The sequence below is a fragment of the Saimiri boliviensis genome, chromosome 5, assembly GCF_048565385.1.
Source record: "Saimiri boliviensis isolate mSaiBol1 chromosome 5, mSaiBol1.pri, whole genome shotgun sequence".
NCBI classification, from domain to species: Eukaryota; Metazoa; Chordata; class Mammalia; order Primates; family Cebidae; genus Saimiri; species Saimiri boliviensis.
In genome coordinates, this window is record NC_133453.1 from 62,659,762 (window position 1) to 62,680,926 (window position 21,165).

Consider the following 21,165-nt stretch of genomic DNA (forward strand, 5'->3'; position numbering starts at 1 on the left):
GAGACAAGTCTCAGGTGTCATTAAAGTATCTGTTAATGTGTGGAGCAAAGATTGTTTCTAAAAAGTGTTCAAAGAGCCAAATTCCTAAATAGTAAAAAATTTTAAAAGTAGATATCTAAAAATAAAAAAAAATTCTTCCTCATTCCTTTAAAAACCTATTTCTATTTCTCAGGTAAGTGCAGCCTTCTTCCCATTCCTGCCTCTCTGTCAATTCCAGTACAGGTATTGATCGACTTACGACCTATGCAACTTACGACCATTCGACTTTACGACCACGATCGCTAGCCCCAACTGCTCTGCGTCTGGCAGCGCAAACGTTGCCCAGCTGGGCATAGAACAGTGCGGACCAGCTTCTGGCAGCACTACCATCTCCACGTGCACCATTTCAACTGTACATATAGCCTACTCAACTTACGACCAAATCGTGTTACGACCGTTCCGTGGACCATGGTTGTAAGTCGAGCACTAGCTGTGTTAGATTCTGTGCTCTTTCCTGTGCTACGAGTTTGAATTTCTAAGCAACAAAGATAACTAGGTAGAAACAGTATGTCTTTCCATTTTCATCTAAATTTAAAAGGTAGGAGGTGAGGCCGGGCGTGGTGGCCCATGCCTGTAATCCCAGCACTTTGGGAGGCTGAGGCAGGTAGATTACCTGAGGTTGGGAGTTTGAGGCCAGCCTGGCCAACATGGTGAAATTCCATCTACTAAAAATACAAAATTTAGTCAGGCATGGTGGTGGGCGCCTGTAATCCTAGCACTCAGGAGGCTAAGGCAGGAGCATCGCTTGAACCTGGGAGGCAGAGCTTGCAGTGAGCTGAGTGAGATTGTGCACTCCAGCATGAATGACAAGAGTGAAACTCTGTCTCAAAAAAAAGGTAGGAGGTGGTGTGGAAACTTAGATAGATTAAGAGTCCACTAGTTGCCAGAAGTGTTTACATACAATATTTCAATTAATTATTTTGTAGACCATAGGTAGGCTTATTCCACTAAGAGACCAGGATATTCTGGATCAGTGAAGCTAAGTAATTTGCCTAAGGTCATATGGCTAATAAAAGACTGGAAGAGAATGCTAGGTGTGGCCAGAGACAGAGATTGTGGGAGATAAACATCTCACTCTGTAAGCAACTCACCTGTGGTATTATTTATTTATTTCTGATACATATTAAGTATACATATTTATGATGTACAATATGTTTTGATCCATGTATATTTCGTATAATGATCAAATCAGGATAATTAAGATACCTTTCACCTCAAACATTTACCTTTTTTTGTGCATGTGTGATGAGAACATTCAAAAAAACCTCTCTTCTAGCTATCCTGAAATATTTTATTATTATTGAAATATTACTGTTAACACTAGTCATCCTACAATGCAGTAGATTACCAGAACTTATTCCTCCTATCTAACTGCTGCTTTGTCTTCCATTTCTGCCCTTGTTTGTCTACTTCTTTTTCTTCTTTTTTTTATAGAGAGATATGGGGTCTTACTATGTTGCCCTGGCTGGAGTACAGTGATGTGATCATAGCTCATGGCAGCCTTGAACTCCTGGGCTCAGGGATCCTCCTACCTCAGCCTCAGCTGAGACTGTAGGTGCCTGCCACCACACCTGGTCTTCTTTTATTTTCTATTTGATTTTTAGTAACATTCTCCAAATGGAGTTGCCACTGCTTAAGGTGACAGAGCTGGGCACCTGTACAAGAGCTACTTTCTCTCCTGGTGACCTGGAATAAGTCTTATAGGTTTATTATTTGCCCTTTCCCTGTTTGGTTCTTTCAATTAATGGACAATTATTTTGTTAAGACTCAGAACTGAAAGCCAGGTGCCAGCTCAGGCCTGTAATCACAGCACCTTGGGAGGCTGAGGTGGGTGGGTTGCTTGAGCTCAGAAGTTTGAGACCAGCCTGGGCAACATGGCAAAATCCCATCTCTACTAAAAATTAAAAAATTAGCCAGGTGTGGTGGCGGTCACCTGTAATCCAACTACTCGGAAGGCTGAGGCATGGGAATTGCTTGAACCCAGGAAGCGGAGGTTGCAGTGAACCAAGATCATGCCACTGCACTGCAGCCTGGGCAACAGAGCAAGACTCAGACTGGGTTTCAGCAAAGATTTTTTTTCTTTCCAAATTGATGTGAAATTTAGACGTGTGAGTTAAAGGGTATAAAATAAGCCACCAGCTACTTTTTCACAAGATACAGTAAATCTATCAAATCGAAGAGCAAAATAGCATCAATTATAACCAAAATAATATAGGCTATCATGTCATGATGCCAGAAGAGTACATTATTTCCAAGGGCTCTCCTGATAAATTGGATTTGGAAATTGACTAAAACCTCAGATCTTCCCTACCTGTCCCTCCACAAGAGAAGTAAAGCAGATATCTTACGATACACAATTTAAGGTGAAGCCATAATGATTACCTAGTAATCTCTCACTGTATAATTCCTAACATCTTTATGCCATCCAATTTTGTCTTTTCTCTGCTCAAAATAAGCACTGCAGTATAAGCTGTTGAATGTCAATAATCAATTCCTTTGCAAGATTACATGATAGAATAACAAAACAAAACTTGCTGTACAACAAACGACTAAAGCCTTTGACCTCTCGTAAGAAATATATGCAACCAAATGTCAGTACGTCATCAGCGAACAACAAGCAATACTGACAATGTCTCTAGAAACTCGTGGAAAGGCCTCTAGGCCTAGTGTATAGTCAGTCCATTGACCTCAACTACCTACAGCAACATATGCAATTCTGTGATTTTTCTTAGGATAATCCCCCTGTAGACATTTTTGTGGCTTTGGGGGACTCCTGAATTCTTTGCCCAAACACCCTGGATCTTGCATGATGACCTTCAGTATCCCTTCCCTGTATCTGGCCTCCCTAAGGTACACCACTCCCGTGGTGTGTGCCCCTTAGATGGATGTGCTGGAGTATCCACAAAAATACTTCAGAGGCCCCTTCTGCTGTGTATGAGCAGGTGGTCAAAAGAGAAAGTGGAGCCAGCCTGTAGGCAGTAAGTTCCTTTTGTACTCATTCCCCAGGTCCTGCAAATATTACCGTTTCCTTGGATGGAACTAGAGCAGGGCTTATGCCATCCCACAAGGGGCTAGGCCTAGAATACAAAGTTGTCACTGCATAGAGAACTGAAATGCGTTGTTCTTTTCTAGGATTCATGTAAGGATCAATTTGCCACTAGCCTACTTCCTTGTAGAAGCTGCATAGTTGAACCTTCTGATAAATTTATACAATTGCATAGAATAAATTTTTATTTAAACTATAGGTTATTTATATATCGTGTCTTACACAGAATTTAGAAAAGCTGTTTCCAACTGTTATCCCTGTATGATATAGATGGACAGACTGAATGCCTGTCTATCTCATACAATAATGTAATTCCATTTTAGTGAGCAAAGATTCTTGTTATATGCACACAGAATGAAAGCTAGGGTGTTCCAGTTGATTACTATAGTTAACATGTCACACTGCTTTTGAGAATTCAAGGAAAGCATTCTCCTCAGAAAAATGGGAGTTGATCTTTCTGTCCTCTGAACTTTACGACAGGCATATATTTATCAGAGACATCTTACATATTTCTTGAGATTCCCTCTGCCCCCCACAGGACTTGCTGCTGTCTCAATCATGTGCTCGGTTATCTGACCACTTTGGGACCTGCATGGTTTTGCTGTGAGGGGCTGACCAGTTGCTTATCCAGGATATTGTCTCTTCTTGCCTGCTGCTGTGCCAGTCAGACATTTCGAGTTTCTGGCTCCTTCCATCACTTGAGACTTGGATAAAACACCGCACTAAAGAGTATAGTGGCCCAGCATGATGGCTCACGCCTGTAATCCCTGAACTTTGGGAGGCCGAGTTGAGTGGATCACCAGGTCAGGAGTTCAAGAACATCCTGGCCAAGATGGTGAAACCCCATATCTACTTAAAAAAAAAAACAACTACAAAAATTAGCTGGGAACAGGGATGGGCACCTGTAATCCCAGCTACTCAGGAGGCTGAGGCAGGAGACTTGCTTGAACCTGGGTGGCAGAGGTTGCAGTGAGCTGAGATTGTACCACTGCACTCCATCCTGGGCCACAGATGAAGACTCCGTTCCCCCCTCACCCTGCCCCCTCAAAAAAAAAGCATGGTATCTGGCTTCCCAAATGACTGCCAAGGGATCTGGATGATGGAATGCAGAAAGCTGGGTATTAACCACACTTGGGATGAACTTTGGCCAGTAGAAATAGGATATGCCAGGAATGTGACAGATCAGTCACCCCACTTCCTCCTTCTTGTTAACAATTTTTTTGTGTAGCCTGCCCGTACATTGCTTCCCATCTTTTCCTGCCACATCTCCCTTTTTCTCACTCTCACATTCCTGGGCTTACCTCTAACCAAATAAAGCACTAGCACCCAATCTCCCTCAGAATTTGTTTTCTAGTAAACTGGGCAAAAAAAGCTCAATATATGAATTGACAAAGGTAAAATTCTGAGATGATGTAAGGTTGAAACTCCTAAGGTGGCCTTAGGAATAACGGATAAAGACCTATTTTTAAATCAGTAGCTTCAAGTGGCATGTATAATAATTGTTTCAATATGATTTTGGAGGCACTATAGTGTTTGGCTATAAATTTAATCTCTTTTCCCTGCAACTCCTAAGACTCTCCACTATATCATAATTAAGAATTTGCTGAGGCCGGGCGCGGTGGCTCAAGCCTATAATCCCAGCACTTTGGGAGGCCGAGGCGGGTGGATCATGAGGTCAAGAGATCGAGATCATCCTGGTCAACATGGTGAAACCCCGTCTCTACTAAAAATACAAAAAATTAGCTGGGCATGGTGGTGCGTGCCTGTAATCCCAGCTACTCAGGAGTCTGAGGCAGGAGAATTGCCTGAACCCAGGAGGCGGAGATTGCGGTGAGCCGAGAACGCACCATTGCACTCCAGCCTGGGCAACAAGAGAGAAACTCCGTCTCAAAAAAAAAAAAAAAAAAAAAAAAAAGAATTTGCTGAGAGCTTAGCATAGGTGCAGCACTATGTAAAGCCTTGAAAACACTAAAAGGAGTTATAACATTTTCTCTGTCCTCTGTCTTCATAGTCATTACAGTGAGAAAACATGCAAGTAATGACTTGCATGATCTACATTAAAGTGCTGTGCTGCAGAGAAATAGGGAAATAAATGAAGGTCTCAAGTATCTAGGAAGACTTCATGATGGAGATGAAACTTTCAAAGGGAATTTTAAAGTATGAATAATATCTGAATTGGTAGAGGGGAAGCAAAAAGGTGCTCCTAGCGAGTTTCAAATGCAGGTGAAGATGTGGAGATGAAATTGCATATGGTACCTGAGACGGATTCATTATTTCTGGATTCTTCTTAACAGCATCCCAGAAGGCTGCAGATCTTCTAAATCTCATCTATAGAACCTAGGTTGATCTATAATATAAAGAAGATTCATAATCTGCTAATTTTCTTTTCTTTTTCTTTTTTTCAGATGGAGTCTCACAGGCTGGAGTGCAGTGGCAAAATCCCGGCTCATTGCAACCTCAGCCTCCTGATTTCAAGCGATTCTCCTGCCCCAGCCTTCCAAGTAGCTGAGATTACAGGCACATGCCTCCATTCCTGTCTAATTTTTTGTATTTTTAGTAGAGACGGGGTTTCACCGTGTTGGTCAGGCTGGTCTCAAACACCTGACCTCAGGTGATCTGCCCGCCTTGGCCTTCCAAAGTGCTGGGATTACAGGCATGAACCACGGCTCCCAGCCATAATCTGATCATTTTCTTAAGACAGCAACAATGTTCAAGTATATAATCCGTGAATTTTTGTTGGTCTGTGATATAGTTTGGCTGTGCCCACACACAAATCTCATCTTGAATTCCCACTTGTTGTGGGAGGGACCCGGTGGGAGGTTGAATCATGGGGCGGGTTTTTCCAGTGCTGTTCTCATGATAGTGAATATAAGATCTGATGGTTTTAAAAAGGGGAGCTTCCCTGTACAAGCTCTCTTCTCTTATAGGCTGCCATGTGAGACATGCCTTTCACCTCCCAACATGATTGTGAGGCCTCCCCAGCACATGGAACTGTAAGTCCATTACACCTCTTTCTTCTGTAAATTGCCCAGTGTTGGATTTGTCCTTATCAAACCTGAGTGCGAAAACAGACTAGTAGAGTATAGGAGTAAAATTAAAGAATTTAATTTTGGCTGGACATGATGGCTCACACCTGTAATCCCAGCACTTTGGGAGGTTGAGGTGGGTAGACTGCTTGAGTCCAGCAGTTTGAGACAAACGTGGGCAACATGGCAAAACCCTGTCTCTACAAAAAATACAAAAATTAGCTGGGTGTGGTCATGCACACCTGTAGTCCCAGTTTTCAGGAGGCCGAGGTGGGAGGATCACTTAAGGTGGGGAGGTTGAGGCTGCAGTGAGCCAAGATTGTGTGACTGCACTCCAGCCTGGATGACAAAGTGTGACCCTGTCTCAAAAATTTTTTTTTTAAATTTTATTTGAGGACAGTTTATTTGAGAACTCTCAATTCAGCATAAAAAGTTGTACTTGACTTTGGGAGGCCGGGGCGGGTGGATCACGAGGTCGAGAGATCGAGACCAACCTGGTCAACATGGTGAAACCCCGTCTCTACTAAAAATACAAAAAATTAGCTGGGCATGGTGGCGCGTGCCTGTAATCCCAGCTACTCAGGAGGCTGAGGCAGGAGAATTGCCTGAACCCAGGAGGCGGAGGTTGCGGTGAGCCGAGATCGTGCCATTGCACTCCAGCCTGGGTAACAAGAGCGAAACTCCGTCCCAAAAAAAAAAAAAAAAGTTATACTTGAATTTAAATCATTGAGTTTAGTACAATTATGAAACTTAAAAGAGCAATTTATGAAAGGAAGGAAAATAGAACACTTTTAAAAATTCCTAAATATTCTACAAAAACTCTAATTGTTAAGAGGATAGATTGTGTTCCCAGACTATCAGCTACAAATTCGTCCCCTCTTTTCCTGAATACAACTAAAACTTCAAAAATTCAGTATATGAGGTGTCTGGTGATGATATGGTGGAAGAATTTGCCTCAAAATACTCCAAGAAAAAAATCTGGGATGAGAATGAACAGGAGAAGCAATATAGGTGATAGGTCATAGAGGTTAATTGGTCTCTTTCTTTTGTACATGCTTGAATTTTTCATAATGTAAAATTTTTATAAAATCCTACATTGTTTCAGTAGATGACAACTGATAAATCAGGTCTAATGTTTCTGGTTTTGGCTGGGTGCAGTGGCACACGACTGTAATCCCAGTACTTTGGGAAGCTGAGGCAGGCAGACGGCTTGAGTTCAGGAATTCAAGGCCATCCTGGGCAACATGGCAAGACCTGTCTCTTCAAAAATTACAAGAAGTTAGACCCACATGGTGGCACAGGCCTATAGTCCCAGATGCTCACTTGAGTCCAGGAGGTGAAGGCCACAGTGAGCTGACATCGCACCACTGCACTCCAGCCTGGGCAAGACAGACCTTGTCTCAAAAAAAAATAATAATAAATAATTTTGTTTTCATCAAGAAGTTTATAAATACACATTAATCATTTCATTTTGGCTACATATGCCCCATTATGCGGGGTGGAGAGTAGCATAGGGATAGATTTGGCAGAAGGACTAATGGGGGCAGAGTCGTTAGATATAGGGAAAAATAAGAAACAGAAGCTTCTAGAGAGAGAGAGAGAGAGAGAGAGAGAGAGTTTACAGGCGCCAACCACTGATTGCATAAAGAGAGATAGGAGTTAAGTTTCTGCAACTGAGTGGATGATGGCGCCATTAATAGATGAGAATGTGGGAATAAGAAGATGTCCTTTCTTTAAATGGGTTTGTGTGCACAGTCTTCTCATGCGCAACTCAGAAAGACTTAGGGACCCCTGGCTAAAATCATGTTGCTGAGGAAACATTGTTAACTTTTTAGGATTAATAAATTAAACATTTCATTTACATATAATCACAAAAACAAAAAGTAAAACTACTAAACCTTGATCACATTGATATCTGGCAACAGGGTACTTTACAACCATTTATTAATTATCATTTCCTCCCAACTCAGTCATTGTTGCTGTCCTTGTTGTGGGTTAATTTGACCAAAAGCTAACTGCTAAACACAGGCAAAGTCCAAGTTAAAACTCCGCATGCTTATTCCTTATTCCATTTGCTTTATCTTTTAAAAAAAACCTCCACAGCTGTTACAAAATAATGAAATATACGTGAAGGCAGCATATTCTTGCACATAGTGTTTCTCAGCTAAGCTCCATGTGGCAGAGATCAGCTGTCCCTACCCATCCCATGTACTTCCATGGAGTTCTTCCAGTAACAGAATGCCCATCTTTGCTTATTTCCCTGCAGTTCACTAGTCCATCATCTTGCAGGTTAAATGAAGGAATTTCAGTAGATTATTTTTATTTATCTATACATATGGTGGCTTCCTCTTCACTTCATTCTCAGGACAAATTTCCAGCACTAACCAGGCACCTTTTCTGCCTTCCTTACAGAAAAAGATGTGAATATTTGCTTTGTTATTATTAGGAAAAACATAAAATTTGACTTTTCAGGTTGATTTGGTTTTTCTTTTTTTAATCTTTACTGGGTTTTTCACAAATTACTGCTGCCCTAAAGGGGTCACTCCTAAAATAAAGATAGCTTTACAAAAAATTGTGTCACATTCCCCACCTCCCCCAAATTGCCCCTCCCTGACTTTGGCAGTTGTTTACCCTTAGGTGCTTCTCCTGACACTGCTGGTTAAGGGTCTAATTAAAGCTAAGGAAGTTGAGATTCTTTTGAGGTTTCGGACAATTCTGGCTTTGAGATCTTATTCGACTGGCCACATGAAAGATGATAAAGAGAGAGAGAGATGCCTGGGAACCTGAATCAGCCTCCTGATTGATCTAGTATCATGGGAAAGAGAGAAGGTAGCATGATCTTTAACCACACAGTAAATCTGCTTAACAGCAAGCTGGGCCTAATTCAATATCTCTGGCTCAGACCAATCGTCAACATTTTTCCTTGGGGGTTAGGTTGGGCACAGGCAAGAAATAAAATTAGGAGAAAGAACTAGAGGCCTCAACTTACCTACAGCTAAGGAAACAGAATACAAGACAGTTTGATGAGGGTGGAAGCCTCTAGGTGACAGTATCAGGGATAAAGTTGGAATGACACACCTGGGTAGGGCAATTCCTGAACATCAAGAAGAAGCTTGGGGAAAGGGAGCTCTGGTGGAAAGGGGTGCTAACGGGAAAAAAGGGGATCCAAAGACAAGAGTACCTAGGGTCTTACCTAGGGCAAGTCCTAAAACGATGGTTATCTTTGGTGTAAGTAATACATACCAATGTAAGGTATGCATTACTCCACTGATATTTTGAGTTACTGTAAAATTTAATTATAAAATATTCAGGAAGCAAAATAGAACAAATCAAGTTACATTTTATTCTATTTGATGCCTTAACTTTTTTTTTAAATGAGCAAGGATACTGGGACGTTTGAAGATAAACTTTTAAAAGAGAAATGTAAACAATCTACAGGATAAAAGCAATTTTGTACATGATTCACTATAAGATATGGATCAATCAAACAAGTATTTATTGAGTTCCTTCTCTGAGTTAACAAGATGGGTATATGGATCAGACTTCACAGCAATTCTTGCCTCAATAATAATTGTGAGTGAATGATACATTTTTTTGGTAAATACTCACAAATCATCTGTTTAATTGTGTTGTTGACCTTTGCCCAGAATGTGTATTAAAATCATAGATCTTTAGCACTGATTACCCTTTAATTTTTTTCCCTTCACACTCTCCTAATCTGCCTGCCTTTAATCTGACTTTCTAAAGATCTGATTTTCAAGCAATTGACAAGTTCTTCTTTTTTTCTGACTTGGAAATTTTCTGATTCCCTTATTTAAATTTAGGAAAATTATATTTATTACAAAACTGCTATTGTTTTGGAAGTAGAAGTATATCTTTTGACAAGGTTAGACTTTAATTCTGGCTGGGAGCAGTGGCTCACATCTGTAATCCCAGTGCTTTGGGAGGCCGATGCAAGTGGATCACGAGATTAAGAGACTGAGACCATCCCGGCCAACATGGTGAAACCCCATCTCTACTAAAAATACAAAAATTAACTGGGCGTGGAGGTGTGTGCCTGTAGTTCTAGCTACTCGGGAGGCTGAGGCAGGAGAATTGCTTGAACCCAGGAGGTGACAGAGAATCCATCTCAAAGAAAAAAAGACTTTAGTTTTGAATCAATAAAAATATCATCCTAAGAAATACATGATCCTCCATCCTTTAAAACAACTTAGTGTTTTATTTTAAGTCCTTTGCACAGCCTCATAGATATGTTAGTTGTTTGTCCCATAGCCTGAATTTTGAGAACCTTCTCTCCCTTGCTCTGAGTGATTATGATTGGCCAGTCATGGTACCCTACTCTTTTGGAAATTGAGATTGATCTGAGAATGAGCTTGTGACCATGGACAGGGCCACCCGTGTTCTGAGTGGCTTATAAAGATATTCAAAGAGGGACCCTCTAAGAACTCTCTAAACTGCAGGGGCCATATTTCTCATCATATGCAGAAAACCTGCCTGAGAATAAAGCTAATAAGGAAAGCATGCAGGAGGGGAAATGAAACAGAGAGAGAGAAAGTATTTCTGAGGACATCATTTGAGCATCTGGAAATAGCTATGCTGAAGCCAGCTTGGAAACTGGAATTTTATTTTGCTATTATTTTTTCAAAACAGGGTCTCACTCCATTACCCAGGCTGGAGTACGGTAGCGCAATCTGGGCTCACTGCTACCCCTGCCTCCCGGACTGAAGTGATATTCCCACCTCAGGTTCCAGTGCAGCTGAGACAACAGGTGTGTGCCACCACATCTGGCTAATTTTTGTATTTCTTGTAGAGATGGGGTTTTGCCATGTCACCTACGCTAGTCTTGAACTCCTGGACTCAAGCAATCTGCCACCTTGGCCTCCCAAAGTGCTAAGATTGTAGGCGTGACCACTGCACCTGGACAGAAACTAGAATTTTATATGTATATAGTTTTGTGAGCAAAAAACATTTTCCCTATTTGCCTAAAATAAGTGGAGTAGAGTTTCTGTCATTTGCAAACAAGAGTCCTGATAATATACACGTGACTACACCGTCTTAATAATCATCATTATTTTAAGATACTTGATTTTCTATACAAAGACCTTATTTACAGCAAGAATAACAAATTTGATCAAAATTGTAAAAAGGGATTCATACTAGAATTTGTGAAATGCTCACCCATTCACTTTCCATAACATATTTCCCTTCTATGTATTCTCACTAAACAAACCCTGATTACTCACCATGTGTCCATCAGTAGCGCTAAGTGCTGGAAATGCAACAGTGAGTAAAACACACTTGGTCCCTGCCTTTGTGGAGCTTAGGATCTCACTGACTTCATTCTCCTGAATTGTACAGTAAAGCATTGGTGTAGCATTCTTTTATGCCCTATTTTGAGTCATAAATGGAAATGCTTGTCAAGCATCGGGTCATACTAACATATTAACACTCTTTTTAAAGAGCTTTCATGATCCTGAGATCATTTATAGTAATGTAGGCATTAACCAAACAGCATAAGTCAAATAACTAGAAGCCTTTGAAATTGATGAATGTTATAAATATTTATGACACTATATATAACCCATTGACTTTTTTTGCTTTCAAAATATACATGCCTTAAGTTCTTCTGCTTTTATGGGTGTCTTCTAGACAACAAATTATTTCCCACATATTAAGTACAAAAGTAATAAAACTGGTGCACAGAGAAATGCCACAGGTACCGTGTATCTGGAGAATGGAAATATGTACGGTGAACTTTATTCATGGAAGAAAATTTTCTCAAGGTTTTTGCATTTGCCTTTAGAACAATGTATAATCAGTTGAAAATGTTTTGAATAAAATAAAAGGTATTACATTCCCCTGATAAAAAAATTTACCGAAAATTTTTAGAATGTAATACAAAAGCATATGGCTAAGGGGATGATAAATATATTTGAAAGGACTGAACTTTGGAACTGTAGCCATTATAGAAAAGTTCTGAAACTGGATCCCTTCCTTATGCCTTATACAGAAATTAACTCCAGATTGATTAAAGATTTAAACATAAGATCTAACACCATAAAAACCCCAGAAGAAAACCTAGGCAATACCATTCAGGACATAGGCATAGGCGAGGACTTCATTACTAAAACACTAAAAGCAATGGCGAAGAAAGCCAAAATAGACAAATGGGATCTAATTAAACTCCAGAGTTTCTGCACAGCAAAAGAAACAATCATTAGAGTGAACCAGCAACCAACAGAATGGGAAAAAATTTTTGCAATCTACCCATTTGACGAAGGGCTAAGATCCAGAATCTACAAAGAATGTGAACAAATGTACAAGAAAAAAAAATAACCCCATCAAAAAGTGGGCAAAGGATATGAACAGACACTTTTCAAAAGAAGAAATTTATGCAGCCAACAAACATGAAAAAAAAGCTCATCATCACTGGACATTAGAGAAATGCAAATCAAAACCACATCGAGATGCCATCTGACTCCAGTTAGAATGATGATAATTAAAAAATCAGGAGACAACAGATGCTGGAGAGGATGTGGAGAAATAGGAATGCTTTTACGCCGTTGATGGGAGTGTAAATTAGTTCAACCATTGTGGAAGACAGTGTGGTGACTCCTCAAGGATCTAGAACTAGAAATACCATTGACCCAGCAATCCCATTACTGAATATATGCCCAAAGGATTATAAATCATTCTGTTATAAAGACACATGCACATGTTTGTTTGTTGAGACACTGTTTATAATAGCAAAGACTTGGAACCAACCCAAATGCCCATCAATGATAGACTGGATAAAGATGTGACACATATACACCATGGAAAACTATACAGCCATAAAAAGGGATGAGTTCATGTCCTTTGCAGGGACATGGATAAAGCTGAAACCATCATTTTCAGCAAACTGACACAAGAACTGAAAACCAAACACAGCATATTCTCACTCATAAGTGCATGTTGAACAATGAGAACACATGGACACAGGGAGGGGAACATCACACACCAAGGCCTGTAGCAGGGTGGGAAGCTAGGGGAGGGGTAGCAGGGTGTGGGGGGATTGGGGAGGGATAGCATTAGGAGAAATACCTAATGTAGATGACGGGGGATGGGTGCAGCAAACCACCGTGGCACATGTATAACTATGTAACAAACCTACACGTTTGGCACATGTACCCCAGTATAATTTTAAAAAACAATTAAAGATAAGTAAAAAAAAAAAAGTTCTATGCCTGTCTTTCCACACCACAATGTAGAAGTGTTAAGACCAAGTTAAGATCAACAAACCTGCTAGTTCTGCACATGTACCCCAGAACTTAAAGTATAATTAAAAAATAAGGTGAAAAAATAAAGAAAAGTTCTATTTTCAGAAGTAAGGGTAGGCAGCCTCTCTTTCCACACTACAGTGTAGGAGTGTTAAGATCAAGTTTGACTTTCCTGCCAGGAGGCTGGCCTTCCAAAGGAGTCAAAGGTTACTGCTTCTCAGCCTTCCAGGCAAGGTGTGTGCACACAACCTCAGAGATAGAGTGGATTGTGGGAGAGCTGTTCTGGTCTCTGTAAACTGTGACTTCCCACAGCTTGGCAGCAGCAGTTCTGACACTTGGGCGTGGCAGGGCAGCAGAAGTCCACAGTCCGAGGGTGTGTCCTGTTGCCTTAGTGGGTCTGAAAGAGATGGCCAAAAGAGACCCAATCTAATGCAGTCAATGGGGTATATTCTAGACTCTCAACCCCTGGATGGGCAGGAATCCTGGGGCTGGCCTGCCTAGACACAAGCAATTCACCATGTATTTTTAGTTAGATGAAAACCAAACAACATCTTAGGTTTCTAAAATTAACGATGATTTTCAACCTTGACTATATGTTAGAATAAGCTGGGGAGCTTTCAAAAGTCCTGATGTCCAGGCCACACCCCAGACCCGTTAAATCAGAATCTTTGTGGGTGGGACCTAGGCATCAGTACTTTTTTTTTTTTTTTTTTTTTTTTTGAGATGGAGTTTTGCTTTTGTTGCCCAGACTGGAGTGCAATGTCGAGGTCTCCACTCACCGCAACCTCTGCGTCCTCGGTTCAAGCAATTCTCCTGCCTTAGCGTCCCTGGTAGCTGGGATTACAGGTGCCCGCGACCACCTCCGGCTAATATTTTTGTGTTTTTAGTAGAGACGGGGTTTCACCATGTTGGCCAGGCTGGTCTCGAGCTCTTGACCTAAGATGATCTGCCTGCCTCAGCCTCCCAAAGTGCTGGGATTACAGGCGGGAGGCACTTCGCCCATCCCTACCTAACCCCCCACCCCCAACATATTTCCTTTAAAGATTCTACTTCAAAGCTAGCAGGCCTGTGATCCAAAATGCCCCTGCTCCCAAATCCACTCCCTGCCCAGTACGCATATAGATTTTTTGGGAAAGTTCACATATTCCAACTACAAGAAAAATTGTGATTATGATTTAGAAAGTCCATGGAGCTTTAGATCACTATCACTGACTTTCATTCTTTTCATAGGACTTCTGTATTTCAGCATAGAGCCACAAGGGAGCATGAACTTTCATATCAAAGGGGTCTAGATTTAAATCTCTGCCACTTATTTACTCTGACTACAGCTAATTTATTAAACTTTTCAGCGCCTACTTTTCTTCATCTTAAAACAGGTGCAGGGTTATTATAACAACATTGCAATTACTTGTGTAGTTTTTGGTACATGATGAGAAATTAGTAACTGATAGTGTTTAAAATTAACGTTTTAATGTATTTCTTTTTAAAACCTGAGGCTTTTTTTGTTTTGTTTTGAGACAGGGTCTCACTCTGTCACCCAGGCTGGAGTGCAGTGGCGAAATCTTGGCTCATCATAACCTTCACCTCCGAGGTTCAAGTGATTCTTGTGCCTCAGCCTCCTAAGTAGCTGGGACTACAGGTATGCACCACCACACCTGGCTAAAACTTTAGGTTTTTAATTTATTTTGCATTCTCCATGAAAAATCTGTGACTATGAAGTTCTTGCACTTAACTGGAAATTCCTATTGTCTAGCCAAAGGTCTGGAATAGGGAGGTGATAAGTAAATATTTGCCAAATCATTGTATGTTTGGTTGTTGTACAAGGTGCTCAGAATCTGTCATGTGAACACGTGTCTTTGCTATATATGAAAGAATCTCAGAGCACAATCTACTGATGAATGAGGTAAATTGTAAAGCTACAATCTCATGTTATTCACTAGAAAACATTAACTTGTTCTTCCCAGTTTTGTTCTGTATGCTGCTTCTTTGGGTTATGCGATAGGATGCTTCTTAAGCTCATGGGCTACGTGATTTTGCACTCAGACTACGTTACCAGCTGTACCCTTGGTTTCTCAGTTTTTTCTTCTGTTAAATGGGGATGCTAATAACCCCCATGACACAGAGCTGTTGCTGGTGGATAAACAACTGAACACATGAAAGTGTCTAGAATTCCACCTGGCATGTGGTGTGCATGTTAGCTCTTTCAGCCCCGTAGCCTCTCCTGCTGGTTATTCCAGCATTCTTCTATTCCCAGGTTTAGGATGAATTGGCTCTTTGGCTCTTTTGTTCTTGGTTAAGTGGGCTTTCCCCTGAGAACTCTAGTGCACCAGATTTGCCTTCCAATATCGACACTGCTCTTTCCCCAGCCAACTGACTGGCATATCACCAGCATATCCTGGGCTCTAGTCCCTGGAATCGCTCTCTGTACTCTCCTATGCTTGCTCCTTGTTGGAACACTCCTTTCCTAAATTAGCACATTCTAGAACCTCTCCTATGGTTCCTCTTGAAAGTCTTTAACCCTTCAGAAGCCCCTCTCCTCAAGTCCTCAATATACCCAGGCTGATGCAGAGGACACATTTTGCTTCCTCCCTTGTCTGCCTTCTCTTCCTGGTGCCACTTCCCACTCCCCAAGCAGAGGGCACAGTCTGAAAGAAGTCCCTACTTGGTGAAGGCAGGGTGTGATATTGCTTTTTTGTTTTGTTTTGAGATGAAGGTTTGCTCTTGTCGCCCAGGCTGGAGTGTAATGGTGGATCTCGGCTTACTGCAACCTCTGCCCTCTCGATTCAAGCAATTCTGCTGCCTCAGCCTCCTGAATAGCTAGGATTACAGGTGCCCACCACAATGCCCAGCTAATTTTCATATTTTTAGTAGAGACAGGGTTTCACCATGTTGGCCAGGCTAGTCTCAAACTCCTGACCTCAGGTGATACTACTGCCTCTGCCTCCCAAAGTGCTGGGATTACAGGTGCCAGCCAGCCACCATGCCTGGCCAGGGTGTGGTATTTAAATATTGTCTGGAATGAGAATAGATCATTTGGCTCCTTGCTCTCACAAAAACAAACAAACCTAGTAAACTGAGCCTGGGGCTGCAGGCTAGGAAGGACAGCGGGCTCTGCTCTTAACTCTGCGGTTTGGACTTTCCACCTTTGGTTAGTTTGGTTAGCACTATCTGACCTGCAAGTATGTCACTGTGGATTCACAGCATATGTGAGGAAATGTTAATGTCCTATTCCCTGACAGCATAATCTATAGTATTACAAAACAAACAAACAAACAAACAAACAACAGGAAAGTTGTTATAGAGTCCTGAAAAGAAGAAAAAAAAACCCCGGGGTGGTTATTTGCTAACAAGAAAGCAAACACATAAAAAGAGGGAAGAAAACATAGCTATTGCCAAGAAGTGGCAAAAGCTGGAGTTCCTAATCAGCTCCTCCTTTTATCCATCTGAGGATTATTCCCATACATAACTGTCATGCTTTTCCTCAGCATTCTCGGACTGGCATTTGTCTGTCATGTGACCACAGCAGACCATTCTGACTCCCTGGACTTTCTCAGACACACACAGTGGAAGGAGGGTCACTTGCTTCTGACCTTCTCTCTAGACTCCCCCAAGTCAAAAGGCCCACGTCTTTCAATTCTAAGGCTGGAGATGGTAAAGACTTGAAACTCACTCTGCTTCCTCGTTCAACAAGGCTGAACTTCTCCAAATTTACTATAACTTTCAGAGAGAGACAGTGAAGGAAAGCAAGGGAGAAAGATGAGAGAGGAAAAGAGAAGGAAAGGAGACTGAGGAAAAGGGGAGGGACTAAGATGTCTGTGTGCTCCTATATAATTTTAAAAGCAAACTTCTAAGAATTAGTTTATGTAGGCCAGGTGTGGTAGCTAACACCTGTAATCCCAGCACTTTGGGAGGCCGAGGTGGACAGATCACGAGGTCAGGAGATTGAGACAATCCTGGCCAACATGGTGAAACTCTGCCTCTACTAAAAATATAAAAATTAGCTGGGCATGGGGATACATGCCTGTAATCCCAGCTACTTGGGAGGCTCACACGAGAAAATCGGTTAAACCAGAGAGTTGGAGGTTGCAGTCAGCCAAGATGGTGCCCCTGTACTCCAGCCTGGTGACAGAGTGAGACTTCATCTCAAAAAAAACCAAAACCAAAACCAAAAACAAAACAACAGCCGGGCATGGTGGCTCATACCTGTAATCCCAGCACTTTGGGAGACCGAGGTGGGCGGATCACCTGAGGTCAGGAGTTCAAGACCAGCTTGACCAACATGGCTAAACCCCATCTTAAAAAAAAAAAATTGAAAACAACAACAACAACAAAACAACAACAACAAAGAATTGGTTTATTTGCCTTTTTTAGAATTCCATGCAACATTAAATTTGAGGAAAAAATATGTCTAAAGTACATATTGGGAATGTCATGGCATGAAGGTCAAAAGGTTATTTAAATGAGCATGAAAAGTCATCTATTAGTGTACTAAATTCCTACTGTGCATTTTACAAGATCTTCGTTGAAATCCTAAGACTAGGAAAACAGGATTTCCAAGTGATAAGCAACAGTTTATCAATTTTAGAGATAGCCATCAAAGAGAGTCCCCACACAAAGTTATCTAACAATGAGTTTGAAACTATGCCCCTTGGGGCATTAAGATAGCAGGGGGAAAGAGTTCTGAGGGAACTGGTTGGTGTGGAGGTATGCCACTTACAGGACAAGAATGTATGCTCCTTTTTCCAGCTCTGCACTGTCTGATGGTCATGGTGGGAGCATTTATACCGTAGAAAGCAGCAAACCTCCAAATTAGTTTCTCCTAGGGAACTCCTTGTTAAACATTTACCAGCACACAACCCCGGAGCAGATCTGTGTTTACTTGTATTTCTAGGGAATGTTTGTGTAAAGCATAGCTTTTTTTTTTTTTTTTTTTTTTTTTGAGACAGAGTCTTACTCTGTTGCCTAGGTTAGAGTGCAGTGGCATAATCTCAGCTCACTGCAACCTCTGCCTCCTGGGTTCAAGTGATTCTCCTGCCTCAGCCTCCTGAGTATCTGGGATTATAGGGGTGCACCACCATGCCAGGTTAATTTTTGTATTTTTAGTAGAGACAGGATTTCACCATATTGGTCAGGCTGGTCTCAAACTCCTGGTCTCAAGTGATCCACCTACCTTGGCTTCCCAAAGTTCTGGGATTACAGGCATGAGCCACTGCGCCTAGCCCAGTGTAGCTTTTGAAAAGGTTTTATGGATACAAAAAAGTTTGAAAGCCATGTTCCAGTTGGATATTTTCTTTTTTTCCAATTAAACATGCATAGTGAATATTATAATTTGAAGAACAATGAATCATTTTACGTTGCTATTTAAGAGACTGCATTAATTTTATTATTTATTAAAACTATAACAGTTACATTACATACCACTAGCATTCTAATAATTCTATATAAAATGAAAAATACTTTAAAACATTCTAAGATACATCAGAAGAAAGAAAAACTCTTGGTTGTAAACTTGGAGTTTAGTAAATTTAGCCTTATTGGATTAGTCAGTTAAGTAATTATAGAAATGGATTTGTTCCAGAAAAAATACTTCTCCTCTGTTTTTTGTGAGCCAAAGAGCAATGTTAATATATTGCAGTAATATATTGTAGTAAATTCTTACTAACATTTTTGTTCCTTTTGGGTTCTGGTATTGGAATACTGTATTGATTTATCCCACATTACTTTTGGTTTTCTGATATTTTCTTCACCTGCTTGTTGTAGTGGCTCTCACATTTTGAGAATTCGCTCTCAACTATGTTATAATAAAGTGTTGGTGATTTAATCATTGAATCAGTCTTCCTTAGGTTACCACCCCACTCTTCCCAGTGCCTTTCTCAGGCTTTGCCAGGTCAGATCAGATTTCAGGTCACAATTTGGTTATTTTTTACTTTCTTCTTCTCTTATTGATGTAAGGGAGGGAAGATGCCCAAACTGGACTTGGGCTTAAGGGGAGGGAGGGAGCCCACTTAGAATCTAAACTGTGTACTTTGGCCTATTAGCCAGAGATCTCTATATTGGGAGTTTTCATGTATCGTTCTGGCTCAGTCAGCTAGGGATGCCATAGCAAAACACCACAGATTGGGTGACTTGACAAGAGGAATTTGTTTCGCACAGTTCTGGAGGCTGGGATGTCCAAGCCTTCAAGGAGGGGGCTGAGTTAGTCCCCTGGTGAGGGTGATTTTCCCGTCTAGTGCAAAGCCACCTTCTCCTTGTACCCTTACGTGGGGGCTGGGGTGGGGAGGGGAGGAAGCAAGTTGTCTGCTGTATCCTCATAAGAGCACTAATCCATTAGGAAGGCCCCACTGTCATGACATCATCTAAATCCTCATCACCTCTGTCGAAAGACAAAGTTATAACAAATTTAGTTTAAAGATGAAATTGGCTTTTGTTAGCAATTCATAAATAAGAGATCATCTCATCTCACAATTTAGAAAAGGCACTCTGCTGAGCATGACAGAGCAGTTGGTTTTTGTAAGGTAGGAACAAGAAAACAATGAATTAAAAATTTTTTTAAATATGCTTTTTAAAAAATAATAAAGACAGAGTTTCAGGATGTTGCTCAGGCTGGTCTCAAACTCCTGGGCTCAAGTGATTCTCCCACCTCGGCCTCCCAAAGTGCTGGGATTACAGGCGTCAGTCACTGCACCCAGCCAAACAATATTTTTTAAGAACGAGGAATGGTTAACATCAGGTTACTTCATCAGGCTACCTTTCCTCGTAAGGGTTAAAGTAGAGGGAACTTCCTTTTCTTGACAGCTCAGGTTGACTGGGCCCTTTCTTATTGGTAGCTGTGAACCTCCTCTTTTCAGAATAACACTCTGTTTGGAGTTTTATCTTCTTCTTCTTTTTTTTTGCACTCTGGAGTATAGTGGTGGAACCTCCACCTCCCGGGTTCAAGCAATTCTGCTTCAGCCTTCCGAGTAGCTGGGACTATAGGGGCATGCCATCACGCCTGGCTTAAGTTTTTGTATTTTTAGTAGAGATGGGGTTTCGCTGTGTTAGCCAGGATGGTCTCGATCTCCTGACCTCGTGATCCGCCCACCTTGGCCTCCCAAAGTGCTGGGATTAAAGGCATGAGCTAGTGCACTGGGCCACTTGCTTCCTTAGTTTGATTACGTGGCATGAATGACTCCATTTGGTTTGGCCTTTTGGGTCTGTTACCAGGGCAGCCCTGATGAAATAACTGGGAACGTTTTTTAAAAAAATGTTTTCCTTTAGTTGCTTTATTTATAGGCACAGCTGCTTAAAGAAACCAGACAGGCCAGAATGGCGCCAGAGCTTCTTGACCCCTTGCCAGACACCAGAAGGAGATAAGACCTGCTAACCAGCACACACTGGAACAGTGATCCCTAGCTACCTTCAGATCATTAACCTATCATTATAATGTTAAAATCTCTCCCCAAAAGAAAATCTCTCCCATTTTGTATACATGCATTGTATGAAGAAGTATGTTTTTGAATTAAGCCCATGTGTCTGAAGTCCCAGCCTGCACATGCCGACACTCTTTCTCCCAACACCCAGTCCCTAAAGTACCCATGACTGCTGTTGTTCAGGGAGAAGGGCCGTTTAGAGCGAGAGCCTCCCTTCTGCAGTCTTGGCCAGTGAATAAAACCTGATTGCCTTTTCCAACTGGACATTCTTCCTTTGTGATCAGTACAAAGTGGGGAAAGAACTCAGTTTACTGGCAACAAGTCCAAAGCAATGGCCTTATAAAAATTTTATTTAATACCTCCCAAAGGTCACCTCTCCAAATACT

General features: G+C 41.3%; 1 long non-coding RNA gene across 4 annotated transcripts in view; it reads left to right on the plus strand.

Annotated features, from left to right (window-relative positions):
* Window positions 1-21,165, plus strand: part of LOC141584582 (uncharacterized) — a 58,122-nt gene that overhangs the window by 25,764 nt on the left and 11,193 nt on the right. For 3 of the 4 annotated variants that reach the window (XR_012517707.1, XR_012517706.1, XR_012517705.1), the window contains exons 2-3: window positions 5,491-6,078; window positions 14,892-15,009. This is a non-coding gene — a long non-coding RNA (uncharacterized LOC141584582). Of the gene's footprint in view, window positions 1-5,490; window positions 6,079-6,806; window positions 10,880-14,891; window positions 15,010-21,165 lie in introns of those variants that run through there. The other variant, XR_012517708.1, reaches the window with a different exon arrangement.